At 36.2% G+C, this 7,085-nt stretch overlaps 1 non-coding gene across 1 annotated transcript; it reads right to left on the reverse strand.

The window, feature by feature from the left end:
* Positions 1 to 1,579: 1,579 nt before the first annotated feature.
* Positions 1,580 to 1,653, reverse strand: Trnas-uga (transfer RNA serine (anticodon UGA)). Its single transcript has one exon. It is a non-coding gene; the product is annotated as a tRNA-Ser (tRNA).
* Positions 1,654 to 7,085: the final 5,432 nt, after the last annotated feature.

Raw genomic sequence — 7,085 nt, forward strand, 5'->3', positions numbered from 1 at the left:
TTGTTCAAGGGTGTCTAAGTTAGTTTCCACAGTTTAGCTATTGTGAATTGAGCTACTGTAAACATTGATGAGGCTGCATCACTATAGTATACTGATTTTAAGACCTTTGGGTGTAAACTAGTAGTGGGATAGTTGGTCAAATGGTGGTTCCATTCCAAGTTTTCTTAGGAATCTCCATACTGCTTGCCAAAGTGGTTGCACCAGTGTGCAATCCCACCAACAATGTATGAGTGTACCTGTTTCCCCACATCCTTGCCAACACTTAAAATTGCTTGTATTTTTGATAATTGCATTTATGACTAGAGTGAGATGAAATCTTAGAGCAGTTTTGATTTGCATTTCTCTAATTGCTAGAGATGTTGAATATTTTTTCATATATTTGTTGATGGATTGTATTTATTCTTCTGTGAAGTGTCTGTTCAGTTCCTTAACCCATTCATTGACTGGGTTATTTGGGTTTTTTTTGGTGTTAACTTTTTTGAGTTTTTATGTATCCTGGAGATTAGTGCTCTATCTGATGTGTGTGTGTTAAAGATTTTCTCCCGTTTTGTAGACTCTTTTTCACGTTATTAATTGTTTCCTTTGAGGAGAAGAAGAATTTTAGTTTGAATTAATCCCATTTATTGTTTTTTGATTTTAATTCTTTCACTTTAGTAGTCTTGTTAAGGAAGTCAAGTCCTAAGCCAACATGATGAAGATTCGGGTCTACTTTTTCTTCTATTAGGCATAGGGTCTCTGTTCTAGTGCCTAAGTCTTTGATTCACTTTTAGCTGAATTTTGTGCAGGGTGAGAGATAGGGGTTTAATTTCATTTTATTACATATGGATTTCCAGTTTTCCCAGCACCATTTGTTTTAGAGGCTATCTTTTCTCCAATGTATGTTTTTGACACTTTTGTCTATTATGAAATAACTGTATTTATGTGGGTTTTTCTCTGTGTCTTCTATTCTGTACCATTGGTCTACATGTCTGTTTTGATGCCAATACCATGCCTTTTTAAAATTTAGTTTTATTGTAAACAAATGGGATACATGTTGTTTCTCTGTTTGTACATGAAGTAAAGGCATACCATTTCTGTAATCATACATTTACATAGGGTAATGGTGTTTGATTCATTCTGTTATTTTTTCCTTCCCCCCACCCTCCCACCCCTTTTTTCCCTCCTTTCTCCATTATTGCCCCCTCCCACCCCCCATTATGTGTCATCATCTGCTTATCAGCGAGATCATTCATCCTTTAATACCATGCCTTTTTGTTACTATAGCTCAGTAGTAAAGTTCAAGGTTTGTTACTGTGATGCCTCCTGGCTTCACTTTTCTTGCTAAGGATTGCTTTAGCTATTCTGGGCCTCTTATTTTTCCAAATGAATTTCATGGTTGCTTTCTCTATTTCTATGAAGAATGTCATTGGTATTTTAATAGAAATGGCATTAAATTTGTATAACTCTTTTGTAGTATGGCCATTTTGACAATATTGATTCTGCCTCTCTAAGAACATGGGAGATCTTTCCATCTTCTAAGGTTGTCTTCAATTTCTTTCTTTAGCTTTCTGTAGTTTTTTTTTTTTTTTTTTTTTTTTTTTTGGGGTGCTGGGGATCGAACCCAGGGCCTTGTGCTTTCAAGGCAAGCACTCTACCGACTGAGCTATCTCCCCAGCCCCAGCTTTCTGTAGTTTTCATAGTAGGGGTCTTTCACCTCTTATGTTAGATTGATTCCCAAGTATTTTTTTTTTTTTTTTGAGGCCATTGTGAATGAGTAGTTTTCCTAATTTCTCTTTCAGTGGATTCATCATTGATGTATAGAAATACATTTGAATTACATGTGTTGATTTTATATTTTGCTACCTTGCTGAATTCATGTATTAGTTCTAGAAGTTTTCTGGTGGAATTTCTTGGATCTTCTAAATATAGAATCTTGTCATCAGGGACTGGGAATATAACTCAGTTGGTAGAGTGCTTGCCTAGCATGCACAAGGCCCTGGGTTCAATTCCCAGCATGCCTCCCCCCCCAAAAAAAAGAATCTGTCATCAACAAATAGTGACAATTTGAGTTCTTTTTTTCTTATTCATATCCCTTTAATTTCTTTCGTCTGTTGAGTTGCTCTGACTAGAGTTTCAAGAAGTATGTTGAATGAAGTGGTGGAAGAGGGCATCCCTGTCTTGTTCTCATTATGTTGACCAAGCTGTTCTCTAACTCCTGGGCTCAAGTTACCCTTTTGACTCAGTATCCTGAGAAACTGGGACCCCTCCCCCCGCCGCACCACACCACTGCAACTGATTTTCCATGTTATTTTTTGGAAATTTTCTTGATTTCTGATGCAAAAAGAAATTTTGAGTTTATGACATCCTCTGCTCTATTTATGGAGTCATTATTCATTTTTTCCCAAAGTGTTGCGATTTCATTTGCAACACCTCGCAATTGTTGTAGTTATGCTCGTTGTAGTTATGCTCATTGATATTGGTTTTTCATGGTTCCCACACCTTCGCAGGGGCTAGAATTAGGGAATACATAAACAAACACACCCATGCATTTTCCCCTACCTCTTTATTTTTCTGTCTCTATATGTTTAAAATCATGTGTAAACATCAATGCCACCATCTCCAACTCAACACCACAGGATTCATTGTAGCTTCTTCCTCCTTCACATTTGTATCACCATCGTACCACGACTTCCAATCACTATGGAAAAAACTCCACTGATGTTCTAACAACCTACTTTCTTCCAGTCTCAGTGGATGTCTATAGATTTTTGGGGTGAGTATAAATACAATCAATGGTTAAGATGACCTCTTTGGAAATGTCAAGGGTAATCTTTAGTGACAAAATTTTAGTAATTTTTCATTTAGTAGTTACAAGATACTACTGTATGAAGCAAAGCAATGATCATCTAGTTGAACAGAGCTTATGCTTCGAACACATAGATCCCAGTGGAAGCAAATACAATAATAATTACATTTCTTCATTCTTTTCTAAGTGTCAGAAACTACATGCTTTACGAGCATCCTGTTATTTAATCATCACAACAAACTTGATAGGTATGATTATTACAATTTACAAAAGATGAATTGAAAATCAGAAAAAATAAAATGCTCAAGACTTGATAGCTGAAAAATGGTAAAGCCAAGTCTTGAATCTTTGTGTCTGTTCCGAAAGTTCTTTTCAGGGACTAATGTGCTTTGCTGTCATTGATTCCCAATTCCAGCCCTTCTAAATGATTTGACCCTTTTTAGAAGCTTTCAGTGGTCAAGGATAGCACTTGATTCTTGCCACATTTACTAGAAATTCTGCAATTTGCAAAGTTGTCCAGAGAAGTTGAGCTGCTATTTCTAACCATGTTTTTTAGCGAGTGTGCATTTTTAAAAATCAGTTCATTTTAGTTAATACATAATATTAGGGTTCATTTCGACATAATTATATAAGCATGGAATAAAATCTGCTTTAATTCAGACTCCAGTACTTCCACTTTCCCTCTCCTCTTCCCCTGTTTATTTATAGGCTTTCAAATTAGGGCATTATGTATGTATATACATCAAGGTAAAATTCACTGTGGAATATTCATACATGTACATAGGAAAGTGGGTCAGATTCATTCCACTATTCTTCCCCTTTCCCCTCCTTCCTCAGTCCCTTCCTCTTCCTCTACTCCACTGATCTCATTTTTATTTTTGAGCATCTCCCTTTTTTCTTTTTCTTCCTTTCTTCCCTCTTTCTTTCTTCTCTCTCTCTCTCTCTCTCTCTTTCTCTTTCTCTCTCTCTCTAATTTGGTCTAACTTCTGCCTTTGAGAGAAAACCTTCCACTCTTGATTTCTGTGTCTGCTTAGAATGATGCTCTCCAGTTCCATCCACTTACCAGCAAACACCATGATTTCATTCTCCTTTATGGCAGAGTGGAACCATTCTTCTAAAAAATAGGAATGGAACCACCATGTGACCCAGTTATCCCACTTTTTGGTATATTTTTAAAAGATCTAAAATCGGCCTACTAGAGTTATGCAGCCACATCAGTGTTTATAGCAGGAGAATTCACAATAGCTAAGTGATGAAACAAACCTAGGTGCCCTTCAACCGATGAATGAATAAAGGAAAGGAGGCCTCCATACAATGGAATTTCTCTCAGTGGTGCATTTCTATCAGCAAACTAGGAAAATTGAATCTGTGTGGATTTGCAGACATTCATTTATGACTGTTGTGACCATTGAGTCAGTAGATCACCTTTCTCCATTTTCCACACAACTGTAGTATTGTAGAATTGTGTGCCAGTAATACAATTCTGGGTTACTGACAGTGTTACTGACATTACACCCTGCTTCATCCCTCCTTTGTCTTATGGTCCCAAGAATGAAAACCTTGCAGTCTTTTTCTCAGTCTTGCATTCTAGAATATATGTTCCTGGGACATGATGTTCTAGTTCTACTATTTCAATATCATTGAACTATAATATATTCTATCATGTATAGAACTATCAGGAGACATTTCTCACACATGCTTTGGCTCTAACAATCCCTCCTTAGAGCTGAAGAGGCACAGTATAGGCCCCAAATATCTTATAAATGTGATGATTTTAATATACACCCACAAATCCTTTATACATGTTCCTCTAGGAAATGGAAGGTGTATTTTTTTTCTTCTTGACCTTTTTTCTTATGGATAGAATATTTCAAGGGAAATATAGTGATTTTAAGGTTGAGAAACTTTAACCAATATTGCAAATGGTACTCATGGTGAGATCATGTGCAGTTATTTCTGCTCTAAGCAGACATAGGCATTTCTTAAAATGACTGTGCTATGAAAAAAAAAATCATAGAGTAAAAACCACAGGGCTTGGTGGTGGTGAGATATAACACCCAACATCTTCATAAATGACACATTAAGCAAAATGTAGAAGGCCAATAAAGATGGCAACACAGCTTTACACAGTTTTAGTGGCTAAGAAATAAATACTACAATAATTATGACACTTTTCTTGAAATAGACCTGAAGTTTGCTATGGACATTTTGAGGGCTCTGGCTCACTGAACTGGTGGTAGGAGATTATCTGAAATCAGAAAGTTAGAAGGTCTGAAGTGATGGGCATGACACATCATGACATGAAACATCTGTAGATGTTCGAAATCTCTGTGTTTGTTTTTCTTTGTTTCAACTGAATTGGTTTCAACTGTGTGGGGTTTTCTGCTTTCCACTAATGTGTCTCTCAGATAAAAGCAAGTATGAAAAAATACTCTATGTTTAGTATTCTTAAATGATTCCCCCATATATCCATCACGTTGGAACAAATTGCATTTTCATAACTGTGAGAGCAAATGACTATAAGTTAAATCTAAAAAAATGTGCTTTTACTTTATTTGGATAATTTGACATCTATCTTTATTGGTAAAGATTTGAGAAAAAGAGCATCTCAATGTGGCACTGGAATCATCCAAAATACTCTGAACGAGTACAGTAATATCCATTAACAGAGAGGACTTGTGATATTAGTTGACATGTTCCCCATCATATTTGTCTTAGTACTTTTCCTGGAACATTTTATGCCCATGGTTACTCTCAGGGCTAACAATTTAACATGCAGAAAATGGTAGTAGAGTGATCTCTGTCTGCAGTTCAGGTTCAATCTGCCTGATAAATATCTACCAGGGAAAGGGAATATTTCTGCCTGAGAAAAATGAAAAGAAAGAGCAAAAAAAATTACTGAATTTGTACCTGAAATGATACATGATGTATAAAGGGGGGGGAGGGAAGAATTCGCATGATAGAAAAGTATCTAAGATGATTCACTTCTACATGGGTAGAAGTCATTAAAACAGACACTGCAGGTTAGCACATTAATTTCCCAAACTGCCCAGAAATAGAAATTTTGTAAATATAAAAGGAAGCAGTGGACGTTAAACTTTTTTCAAGTTTTGATTTCTGTGCCCGATCTCTGAGAGCTTCCTTTCTTTCCCTTCCGGCTGATTTCAATAGCCCAGACTTTTCTCTGGGCTTTTGACAAGTGATGAGACTCACTGTTCTCAACAGCCTTCAAACTTGGGCTTTACTGAACAAAGTGGGCTTTAGCTGAACAAGTGGATTTCATATTTAGAACTTCCTCTGGTAGCAATGCCATTTTAGGGGAAAATCAGAGGGTAACTGTTCTTTCACTACCCTACATCCATCCTTTTAACACTTCAGAATTCACCTGAAAAAGAAAAAAAAAAAAAAGAAAGGAAATATATTTCATTTCAGGTTTATGTCACAGTCTATCTGAGATAGCCCCCCCCCCTTCTTAGGGAAAGAGAGAGAGAGAGAGAGAGAGAGAGAGAGAGAGAGAGAGAGAGAGAGAGAGAGAGCCATTAGCCTTTTGGATAAAAGTGCCCTTTCTAAGAGCAGTCTAAGTGGAGAGAGGCATAGACCTGCTGTCTCAGTCCACAATTTGGATTGTGCCATTAAAGATATCACTGGACAAGTATGCTCATGAAAACATGAGTCATTATAGGAAAATAAGTCATAAAATTCAGAAGCAAATAATGTCTCTCAAGAGATTATTTTTGCTTAATGCATTTAAAATTATGTATTTACTTGTATAGAAAGAAGTTCAAAACATGTTGTGAGAAACAGAAAGAAGATACAAGAATATTCATATTAATAGTGATGTGTGTTGTGCTGTTCACTAAACTTGATGTTAGCTAATTCTGATGGACAGAATTCCTAGTGAACTCTTTATTTTGTTTTATTGTAGTATCTTTTGATTTCTTTTTAAAATGGAAAATATATTTCTAGAATAAGAAAAAAAAAATTCTTTTCCAGAACAGCAAAAGCATATTCATCTTCTGCTGTCCTTGAAACCATGCTAAGTAAAAGATGGACACAGATATTGGTGAACATCATAGTGACAATAGAAAGTACATAACACCTTAGGTTCTAAGCTATGAAAAGTACCTGCAATCCAGCCGGCAGCTTTTCTCTTAAATTAAGAATGTCAAAATTACCTCTCTAGATTCCAAGCACATAGCTCTGAAAGTAAGACATTCTGAGGAGGTAAAATGGGTATCTTTTAGTAGTAATGTAGGCACTGAAGGAGCCTGTGAATGCTTCCTGAGTGCCAGACATGGTT

This window comes from Sciurus carolinensis, chromosome 3 (genome assembly GCF_902686445.1).
Source record: "Sciurus carolinensis chromosome 3, mSciCar1.2, whole genome shotgun sequence".
NCBI classification, from domain to species: Eukaryota; Metazoa; Chordata; class Mammalia; order Rodentia; family Sciuridae; genus Sciurus; species Sciurus carolinensis.